The sequence below is a fragment of the Loxodonta africana genome, chromosome 11 (assembly GCF_030014295.1).
Source record: "Loxodonta africana isolate mLoxAfr1 chromosome 11, mLoxAfr1.hap2, whole genome shotgun sequence".
In the NCBI taxonomy this organism is placed as follows: domain Eukaryota; kingdom Metazoa; phylum Chordata; class Mammalia; order Proboscidea; family Elephantidae; genus Loxodonta; species Loxodonta africana.
This window is the reverse complement of record NC_087352.1, coordinates 105683774-105695141: the sequence shown is the minus strand read 5'-3', so window position 1 is coordinate 105695141 and position 11368 is coordinate 105683774. Positions and strand designations below refer to the sequence as shown.

The 11368-nt window shown below is 41.2% G+C and overlaps 1 protein-coding gene across 11 annotated transcripts in view; it reads left to right on the top strand.

Moving 5' to 3' along the window:
• The first annotated feature begins 1224 nt into the window (after positions 1-1224).
• MPPE1 (metallophosphoesterase 1) overlaps positions 1225-11368 on the top strand; it is a 30561-nt gene continuing 20417 nt past the window's right edge. For 5 of the 11 annotated variants that reach the window (XM_010586860.3, XM_023543997.2, XM_010586864.3 and 2 more), the window contains exon 1: positions 1728-1832. The gene's annotated coding sequence lies outside the window, so the exon portion shown is untranslated. The other 6 variants (XM_023543989.2, XM_064294738.1, XM_023543990.2 and 3 more) reach the window with 5 other exon arrangements.

Here is an 11368-nt window from a genome sequence, read left to right as displayed (position 1 = left end):
TGACAGAAGTTGTGAGATATATTTACAACAACAACAAAAAATGAGTAGCTCCTGAGGCTGCCTATGCACAACCAAAAACTTCACAGGATTTGGTTTTTTGGTTTAGGGTCATGGTTTCACGGGACATCCCAGTTAATTGGCCTAAGAACATGTTTAGTGCTTCTGTCCTACCTCCCAGTTTGCTGCTTAGTGCCTGGCGTTTTAAAAGCTTGCAAGTGGACATGCGAGGCACAATTGGTCTCTATTCACCTGGAACAAGAGAGAAAGAAGGAGAGTCAGGAATAAGAGGAGGATATGGAATGTGGCTAATGGCCTCCATGAACAACCGCCCCCTTTGCCATAAGACCAGAAAACTGGATGGTGCCTGGCTACCATTACTGAACATTTTGATTAAAGATTCTGTAGAAAATTCTGATCAAAAGAAAAAAAAAATTTTTTTTGATCAAAAGAGGGAAAAATAAAGAACAGAATTGTGAATTCTCACAGACTCCAGACTTCCTGCAGCCATGAAGGTTGAATGAATCCCTTAAACTATTGCCCTAAGATAATCTTTGAACCTTAAATAAAAAATATCCCCTAAAGTCTTCTCAACACGAAACAATGGTTTAACTTAACTAGTGAAAAGGTCTGCCTTGAGCATTATGCTGTTTTAAGAACTGTCTATCTGGGATATAGAGGCAGTGATACACGAGGCAGTTAGTCTACCTTAATGCAGACTTTGTGTATGTTTTGCTATTTATATTCTCAACAACAAAAAACAAAACCAAACAAAAATACCGTATGGATCACAACAACAGAAAATTGTACACCTGGAAGTATTTGAAAAGACCACAATATTCTTAATTGGTAGTAATGACTACCAGGTACCGAATGTTTACTGATACCAGCCATTTTGCGATTGCTTTCTGTGTGGTTTCTCACAGTACATCTCGATATAGTAACCTTTCTCCAGGGCTTGCAGAAACATAACAGAATTGGCTGGTAGGAGGACTCTACGGGGGTTACTCCCCTTTCAGTTTACTTCTTGTAAACCAGGATCGTGATTCCGCTCTCACTCTGAGCAGTAATTAGAGTAATGAAAGCACTTTAAGAAGTGTAATGTGCTGTGCAAACGCAAAGTATTAGTCAAAAAACAAGCCCGCCGTGAATATGGACTTACTCTGATCTTGTCACTTAGCCATCACACGTCTCTTGAGCGAGGGAGAAGATAGCCTCGGTCCTCAAGAAGTGCGGGCTAGTGCGGGCAAAGCGATGCATCACCACCTGCCTAGGGGAGACGAGGCAGGGCAGCAATTCCACCTCTGAGCGCCCAGCTTCCTCTGGTCTGGTGGGTTCATTCTGTCTCATAGGTGACCTTCTGGCTTTGGGCGGTTTCGAGCTCAGAGCCCCCGGGGGACAAGCCGTCACCGGCCCCGGCCGCGTCCCCGCCTCGCCAACACAGGCGTGCGCGCCGACTCTCGTCCCACAGCGTCCTCCCCCGCGCGCGGACGCGCGCCCTCTTCCCTGCGCGCTCGAAAGGTCTCTTCTGCCCGGGCTTTCCAACGCCGCCACCGCACTAAGGATTCAGGGAGATGGAGAAGCCTAGGACCCATTTTAAGGATGGCAGAAGAGCCAGCGAGAGCTGAGGAAGAGACAGCCAAGAGTGTGCTTTGCCTTTATTTGTACCCGTTATTCTCAGTTTTATAGGTCTCCTCCTCTCCGGAGGACGCAGGCCAGGGCCCCGCGCGGGTGCGGGCCCCCGGTCAGGGAGCTGAGCGCAGAGAGGGGCCGAGGGCTCGGGTGCGGAGTGGGGTCCGGAGTCCGAGCGGGTCCCGGAGGCTGGGCGCGGCACGGTGAGACGGGCCGGGTCTGGGGGTGGGAGGGCCGGGGCGGGTTGGGACTCCAGGCGCGGCGCCCAGCCTGCCTGGGCGGCTGGGCGGGGCCGGCGCTGCGGAAGCAGGAAGCGGCGGCAAACCCCGGCGCGGTCAAGGTCACTGCGACCTCCTCTCTCCGCCGGCGGACGCGGGGCCCGGCGAGAGCAGCGGCGCGTAATTCACGTAGGTTTGCTTTGCCTGTGGGCTGTTACTCCAGCTCCGTTCGTTGTGCTGAGCGTTCAGTGAGGACTTTTTTTAAGGTTAATTTCAATTTCTTGTCACTGCAAAATGGGACCTCCCTGCCCTATTAAAAAAACAGTAGTCTATAGTTTTTTTTTTAGCCTATTAAAAAAAAAATCAGTATTTGGGAAATTCAGTTATTTGCTGTAAAATCACAATTACTTAAAGCCCATGTATTTGATTGCAGCGGCCCCCCACACCCTAATTTACTGATGTAGACTGAAAAAAAAAAATCCATTTTAAAATGGAAAACTTCACATGCAAATAGCCATTGATGGGATCCTGGTATATCTTCAGCATAATGAACTAATAAAAGAAAAAACGACAGGTCAGCACATATTAAATATTAATTCTTTTTCATACTATCTTTTTTGGGGGAAAACTTGATATTTAACGATAGCATTGAAGTTAAAAAATCAGTCAGTGGAAAAAGTCTTTTGTTCCCAAGTAGGGATTGCAGCTGTTATTCCTATGTGTTGGGCAGTACAGAATGATATTGTATAAACCAAAACCAAACCCACTGCCGTCCAGTTGATTTCGACTCTTAGCGACCCTACAGGACAGGGTAGAACTGCCCAATAGAGTTTCCAAGGAGCGCCTGGCGGATTCGAACTGCCGACCTCTTGGTTAGCAGCCATAGCACTTAACCACTGCGCCACCAGGGTTTCCCGATATTGTATAGATATTTTATATGTATATATTTTAATTTTAATTGTTGTTTAAGTGAAAGTTTACAAATCGAGTCAGTCTCTCATACAAAAATTTATACACACTTTGCTATATACTCCTAATTGCTCTCCCCCTAATGAAACAGTACACCCCTTCCCTCCACTCTTTCTCTTTGTGTCCATTCAGCCAGCTTCTGACCCCCTCTGCCCTCTCATCTCCCCTCCAGACAGGAGATGCCAATGTAGTCTCATGTGTCTATTTGATCCAAGAAGCTCATTCTTCACCAGCATCTTTTTCTGTCCCATAGTCCAGTCCAATCCCCATCTGAAGAGTTGGCTTTGGGAATGGTTCCTGTCTTGGGCTAACAGAAGGTCTGGGGACCATCACCACCAGGGTCCTTCTAGTCTCAGTCAGACCATTAAGTCTGGTCTTTTTACAAGAATTTGGGGTCTGCATCCCACTGCTCTCCTGCTCCCTCAGGGGTTCTCTGTTGTGTTCCTTGTCAGGGCAGCCGTCTATTGTAGCCAAACACCACCTAGTTCTTCTGGTCTCAGGCTGATGTAGTCTCTGGTTATGTGACCGTTTCTGTCTCTTGGGCTTATAATTACCGTGTGTCTTTGGTGTTCTTCATTCTCCTGTGGTCCAGGTGGGTTGAGACCAATTGATGCATCTTAGATGGCCGCTTGCTAGTGTTTAAGACCCCAGAAGCCACTCTCCAAAGTGTGATGCGGAATGTTTTCTTAATAGATTTTATTATACCACTTGACTTAAATGTCCCTGAAACCATGGTCCCCAAAACCCCACCCCTGTTACGCTGGCCTTTGAAGTGTTCCGTTTATTCAGGAAACTTCTTCGCTTTTGGTTTAGTCCAGTTGTGCTGACCTCTCCTGTATTGTGTGTTGTCTTTCCCTTCACCTAAATTAGTTCTATCTACTATCTAGTTTGTGAGTATGCCTTTCCCTCCTTCCCCACCCTCTCATAACCATCAAAGAATATATTCTTCTCTGTTTAAACTATTTCTTGAGTTCCATATTTATGCCTATTCCCAAGAAAGGTGATCCAACCAAATGTGGAAATTATAGAACAATATCATTAATATCACATGCAAGCAAAATTTTGCTGAAGATCATTCAAAAACGGCTGTAGCAGTGTATCAACAGGGAACTGCCAGCAATTCAGGCTGGTTTCAGAAAAGGACGTGGAACCAGGGATATCATTGCTGATGTCAGATGGATCCTGGCTGAAAGCAGAGAATACCAGAAGGATCTTTACCTGTGTTTTATTGATTATGTAAAGGCATTCAACTATGTGGATCATAACAAACTATGGATAACACTGCAAAGAATGGGAATTCCAGAACACTTAATTGTGCTCATGAGGAACCTTTACATAGATCAAGAGGCAGTTGTTCAGACAGAACAAGGGGATACTGATTGGTTTAAAGTCAGGAAAGGTGTGTGTCAGGGTTGTATTCTTTCACCATACCTATTCTATCTGCATGCTGAGCAAATAATATGAGAAGCTGGACTATATGAAGGAGAATGGGGCATCAGGATTGGAGGAAGATTCATTAAAAACCTGCATTATGCAGATGACACAACCTTGCTTGCTGAAAGTGAAGAGGACTTGAAGCACTTACTGATGAAGACCAAAGACCACAGCCTTCAGTATGGACTGCACCTCAACATAAAGAAAACAAAAATCCTCACAACTGGACCAATGAGCAACATCATGATAAACGGAGAAAAGATTGAAGCTGTCAAGGATTTCATTTTACCTGGATCCACAATCAACAGCCATGGAAGCAACAGCCAAAAAATCAAAAGAGGCATTGCATTGGGTAAATCTGCTGCAAAGGACCTCTTCAAAGTGTTGAAGAGCCAAGATGTCACACTGAAGACTAAGGTGTGCCTGACCCAAGCCATGGTATTTTCAATCACATCATATGCATGTGAAAGCTGGACAATGAATAAGGAAGACCGAAGAAGAGTTGACACCTTTGAATTGTGGTGTTGGTGAAGAATATTGAATATACCATGGACTGCCAAAAGAACGAACAAATCTGTCTTAGAAGAAGTGCGGCCAGAATGCTGCTTAAAGGCAAGGATGGCAAAACTGTGACTTACATACTTTGGACATGTTGTCAGGAGGGATCAGTCCCTGGAGAAGGACATCCTGCTCAGAGTACAGGGTCAGTGGAAAAGAGGAAGACCCTCAATGAGGTGGATTGACACAGTGGCTGCAACAATGAGCTCAAGCATAACAACGATTGTAAGGATGGCTCAGGACCGGGCAGTGTTTCATTCTGTTGTACATAGGGTCGCTGTGAGTCGGAACCAACTCGACAGCACCTAACAACAACAACAACTCGAGTTCCTGTAATAGTGGTCTTGTACAATATTTGTCCTTTTGCAACTAACTAATTTCACTCAGCGTAATGCCTTCCAGGTTCCTCCATGTTATGAAATGTTTCACAGTTTCATCACCGTTCTTTATCGATGCGTAGTATTCCATTGTGTGACTATACCATAATTTATTTATCCATTCATCCATTGATGGGTATCTTGGTTGTGACCATCTTTTTGCTATTGTAAGCAGTGCAGCAGTGAACATGGGTGTGCATATATCTGTTTGTATAAAGGCTCTTATTTCTCTAGGATATATTCCAAGGAGTGGGATTGCTGGTTCCTAGGGTACTTCTATTTCTAGCTTTTGAAGGAAGCACCAAATCAATTTCCAAAGTGGTTGTACCGGTTTACATTCCCACCAGCAGCGTATAAGTGTTCCAGTCTCTCCACAACCTCTCCAACATTTATTATTTTGTGTTTTTTGGATTAATGCCAGCCTTATTGGAATTTACTTTTTTTTTATTGGAATGAGATGGAATCTCATTGTAGTTTTGGTGTGCATTTCTCTAATGGCTAATGATTGTGAGCATTTCCTCATGTATCTGTTAGCTACCTGAATGTCTTCTTTAGTGAAGTGCCTGTTCGTATCTTTTGGCTATTTTTTAATTTGGTTGTTTGTCTTTTTGTAGTTGAGTTTTTGCAGTATCATGTAGATTTTAGAGATCAGGCGCTGATTGGAAATGTCATAGGGGAAAACTTTTTCCCAGTCTGTAGGTAGTCTTTTTACTCTTTAGGCGAAGTCTTTGGATGAGCATAGGTGTTTGATTTTTAGGAGCTCCCAGTTATCTAGTTTCTCTTCTGCATTGTTAGTAATGTTTTATATACTTTTTATGCCGTGTATTTGGGCCCCTAATGTTGTCCGTATTTTTTCTTTCATGATCTTTATGATTTTAGATTTAATGTTTAGGTCTTTGATCCGTTTTGAGTTTGTTTTTGTGCATGGTGTGAGATATGGTTTCATTTTTTTGCAGATGGATATCCAGTTATGCCAGGACCATTTGTTAAAAAGACTGTCTTTTCGCCATTTAACTGTTTTGGGGCCTTTGTCAAATATCAACTGCTCATATGTGGATGGATTTATGTCTGGATTCTCAATTCTGTTCCATTGGTCTATGTATCTGTTGTTGTACCAGTACCAGGCTGTTTTGACTACCGTGGTGGTATAATAGGTTCTAAAATCAGGTAGAGTAAGGCCTCCCACTTTGTTCTTCTTTTTCAGTGATGCTTCACATATCCGGGGTCTCTTTCCCTTCCATATGAAGTTGGTGATTTGTTTCTCCATCTCATTAAAAAATGTCGTTGGAATTTGGATCGGAATTGAGTTAAATCTATAGATTGCTTTTGGTAGAATAGATATTTTTACAATGTTAAGTCTTCCATGAGCAAGGTATGTTTTTCCACTTATGTAGGTCTCTTTTGGTTTTGGTTTCTTGCAGAAGTGTTTTGTAGTTTTCTTTGTATAAGTCTTTTACAACTCTGGTAAGATTTATTCCTAAGTATTTTATCTTCTTGGGGGCTACTGTAAATGCTTTTTAGTGATTTCCTCTTCGATGTTCTTTTTGTTGGTGTAGAGGAATCCAACTGATTTTTGTACGTTTATCTTGTATCCTGATACTCTGCTGAACTCTTCTATTAGTTTCCTTGAGGATTCCTTAGGGTTTTCTGTGTATAAGATCATGGCATCTACAAATAGAGATACTTTTACTTCTTCCTTGCCAATCTGGCTGCTCGTTATTGGTTTACCCAGTGTAATTGCTCTGGCTAGGACCTCCAGCACAATGTTGAATAGGGGTGGTAATAAAGGGCATCCTTGTCTGGTTCCCGATCTCAAGGGGAGTGCTTTCAAGCTCTCTCCATCTAGGATGATGTTGGCTGTTGGCTTTGTATAAATGCCCTTTATTATGTTGAGGAATTTTCCTTCTATTCCTATTTTGCTGAGAGTTTTTATCATGAATGGGTGTTGAACTTTGTTAAATGCCTTTTCTGATTGATTGATAAAATCATGTGATTTCTTGTCTTTTGTTTTACTTATATGATGGAGTACATCAATTGTTTTTCTAATGTTGAACCATCCTGAATACCTGGTATGAATCCCACTTGGTCATGGTGAATTATTTTTTTGATATGTTGTTGAATTCTGTTGGCTAGAATTTTGTTGAGGATTTTTGTATTTAAGTTCACGAGGGATATAGGTGTTTAATTTTCTTTTTTTGTGGAGTCTTTACCTGGTTTTGGTATCTGGGATATGCTGGCTTCATAGAATGAGTTTGGGAGTATTCTGTCTTTTCTATGCTCTGCAGTACCTTTATTAGTAGTGGTGTTAATTCTTCTCTGAAGGTTTGGTAGAACTCCAGTGAAGCCGTCCAGGCCAGGGCTTTTTTTTTTTTGTTGGGAGTTTTTTTTGATCACCTTTTCAATCTCTTCTTTTGTTATGTGTCTGTTTAGTTGTCCTACCTGTGTTTGTTTTAGTTTAGGTAGGTAGTGTGTTTCTAGGAATTCATCCATTTCTTCTAGGTTTTCAAATTTGTTAGAGTACAGTTTTTCGTAGGAATCCAATATGTTTCTTTTAGTTTCAGTTGGGTCTGTTGTAATATCACCCATCTCATTTCTTATTCAGATTATTTGCTTCCTCTCCTATTTTTCTTTTGTCACTTTGGCCAGTGGTTTATCAATGTTAATTTTTTCAAAGAACCAGCTTTTGGTCTTGTTAATTTTTTCAATTGTTTTTCCGTTTTCTGTTTCATGTTGGAAACCCTGGTGGCATAGTGGCTAAGCGCTACTGCTGCTATCCAAAGGGTCTGCAGCTCACATCCGCCAGGTGCTCATTGGAAACTCTATGGGCAAATTCTACACTGTCCTATAGGGTCGCTATGAGTCGGAATCAACTTGACAGCAATGGGTTTTGGGGTTATTTCATTTAATTCTGCTCTAATTTTTATTATTTGCTCTCTTGTAGTGCCTGAGGGTTTCTTTTGTTGCTCTCTTTCTATTTGTTCAAGTTGCAGGGATAATTTCTTGATTTTGACCCTTTCTTCTTTTTGGATGTGTGCATTTATGTATGCAAATTGACCTCTCAGCACTGTTTTCTCTGTGTCCCAAAGGTTCTGTTTTTATCCTCCTTGGATCCTATTAATTTCTTTATTCCATCATTAATGTCTTTTATAACCCAGTCTTTTTTGAGCACGTGTTGCTCAGTTACCAAGGGTTTGATTCCTTTTCTCTGCTTTTTCTGTTGTGGATTTCTACTTTCTTGGCCTTATGGTCAGAAAGATGCTTTGTAATATTTCAGTGTTTTGGATTCTGCTAAGGCTTGCTTTATGACCTAATATGTGGTCTATTGTAGAGAATGTTCCATGTGCACTAGAAAAGAAAGTATACTTGACTGCTGTTGGGTGGAGTGTTCTGTATATATGTATAAGGTCATGTTGGTTGATTGTGACATTTAGATCTTCTGCGTCTTTATTGAGCTTCTTTCTGGATGTCCCGTCCTTCACCGAAAGCGGTGTGTTGAAGTCTTCTACTATTACTGTGGAACTGTCTATCTCACTTTTCAATGCTGATAGAGTTTGTTTTATGTATCTTGCAGCCCTGTCATTGGGTGCATAAATGTTTAATATGGTTATATCCTCCTGGTATACTGTCCCTTTAATCATTACTTAGTGTCGTTACTTGTCCTTTGTGGTTAGTTTAACTTTAAAGTCTGTTTTTTCAGAATTAATATTGCCACTCCTGCTTTTGTTTGATTGTTGTTTGCTTGATATATATTTTTTCCATCCTTTGAGCTTTAGTTTGTTTTGACTCTAAGTCTAAGGTGTGTCTTGTAGGGAGCATATAGATGGATTGTGTTTTTTTTAACCCATTCTGCCACTGTCTGTCTCTGTATTGGTGCATGTAGTCTATTTACATTCAGCATAATTATGGATAGGTATGAATTTAGTGCTGTCATTTCGATGTTTTTTTTTGTGTGTGTTGTTGACAGTTTCTTTTTCCCACTTAATTTTTTGTGCTGAATAGTTTCTCTTTATATATTGTCTTTTCTTCATATTCGTTGTTGCTTTTGTTTCTGCTGAGTCTCTATTTTTTTTCTTGTATTTTATTTTGATGTGTAGGATAGTTTGTCTCTTTTGTGATTTCCTCAATATTTACACCTATTTTTCTAAATTTAAACCTAACTTTTATTTCTTTATATCACCTTGTCTTCCTCTCCATATGAAAGATCTATGACGACATTCCTGAGTGCCTCTTTATTGTTTTAATGTTGTCTTCTTTTACATAATAACCTCACCGTTTCCTTGTTCTCAGTGTTTTTTTCTCTTGATTTATTTTTGTGATTTCCCTATCGGGGTTGACATCTGGTTGCTCTGCTCAGTGTTCTAGGCTTGGGTTGGTACCTGATATTATTGATTTTCTAAGCAAAGAACTCCCTTTAGTATTTCTTGTAGTTTTGGTTTGGTTTTTACATACTCCCTAAACTTCTGTTTATCTGGAAATGTCCTAATTTCACCTTCATATTTAAGAGACAGTTTTGCTGGATATATGATTCTTGGCTGGCAATTTTTTTCCTTTAATTTTTTATATAAGTCATCCCATTGCCTTCTTGCCTTCATGGTTTCTGCTGAGTAGTACCAGCTTATTCTTATTGAGTCTCCTTTGTAGGTGACTTTTCATTTGCCGCTATCTGCTCTTAAAATTCTCTCTTTATCTTTGCTTTTGGCAAGTTTGATTATGTCTTGGTGGCTTACTTTTTAAAATCTACCTTATGTGGAGTTTGATGAGCATCTTGGATAGATATCTTCTCATCTTTCACGATATCAAGGAAGTTTTCTCCTAACAAATCTTCAACAGTTTTCTCTGTGTTTTCTTTTATGCCTCCCTGTTCTGGTACTCCAATCACTCATAAGTTATTTCTCTTGATAGAGTCCTACCTGATTCTTAAGGTTTCTTCATTTTTTAAAATTCTTTTATCTGATTTTTCTTCAAATATATTGGTGCCAAGTGCTTTATCTTCAAGCTCACCAATTCTGCCTTCCAGTTGCTCAGTTCTTCTCTTCTGACTTTCTATTGAGTTCTCTAATTCTTTAATTTTGTTGTTAATCTTCTGAATTTCTGTTTGCTGTCTCTCTGTGGATTCTTGCAGCTTATGAAATTTTTCATTATGTTCTTGAATAACTTTTTTAATTTCTTTAATTGCTTTATCTGTGTGTTCTTTGGCTTGTTCTGCGTATTGCCTGATCTCCTTCCTAATTTCATTCCTGATGTCTTGAAGAGTTCTGTGTATTAATCTTCTGAATTCTGCTTCCAGTAATGCCAGTAAGGCACCTTCATCCAGAAGATTCGTTGATTCTTTGTTATGAGAGCTTGTTGAGGCAATCATGGTCTGTTTCTTTATGTGACTTGATATTAACTGTTGTCTCCGAGCCGTGTATAAATTATTGTATTAGTTTATTTTATGTTTTCTTACTGTATCAGAGCTTCTTGTTTTGTTTTGATATGCCCAAATGGGTTGCTTGAGTGAGCTAGCTTGATTATTTTCCCCTTTGGAGCTCTGACATCCTGTCCTCAGATGGCTAGAGCTGTTATCAGGTATATCAGTCTAGAAGTCCATTCACTTTTCTTGTATGAATTCAGCTCAAGTGTCCAGGTAGCTGGTCATCAAGGGAGTGGTACAGGCTCTGTCCTACAGTCTTAGAGGGGCAGGGGTGATGAGTGTAGGTACCGGTGTCTGGTTGCGGCAGGGGGTCATGCTCTGAACAAGGCAGGGGGCTGAGAGTCATCCCCCAAGTATTTCTGAGGAAAGCGCATCCTTGTTCCCTAAAGCGTACATGTGGGTGGGTTCTGAAGACGGACCATGGGCCCCCAACGTTTTTGGTTGTAAGGACTGGGAGGTACCAGTTATCCTTGGACCCCTTTCATGCCTAGCTGGGTGACCTGAGTGGAGCCACTAGTCCTTCGGCCCCTGATGTAGGTAGGTGAGGACCCTGTTTAATAGGCAAAGTGGTGTCAAACATCAAACACTCACCTCTCCACCACACAGCTGAAACAGTTGTAGCCTGCCAACAAGGGTCTAGTCTCCTGAAATAGGCCCACACAGTTCCATGCAATGGGGAAAGGTATTCAAAGTCCATGGACCGTTTATGCCTGGACAGGAGCTGCTTCTGTCCTGAGCTCCCCAGGTTAGTGAAGCTGGGAAACTCTCTT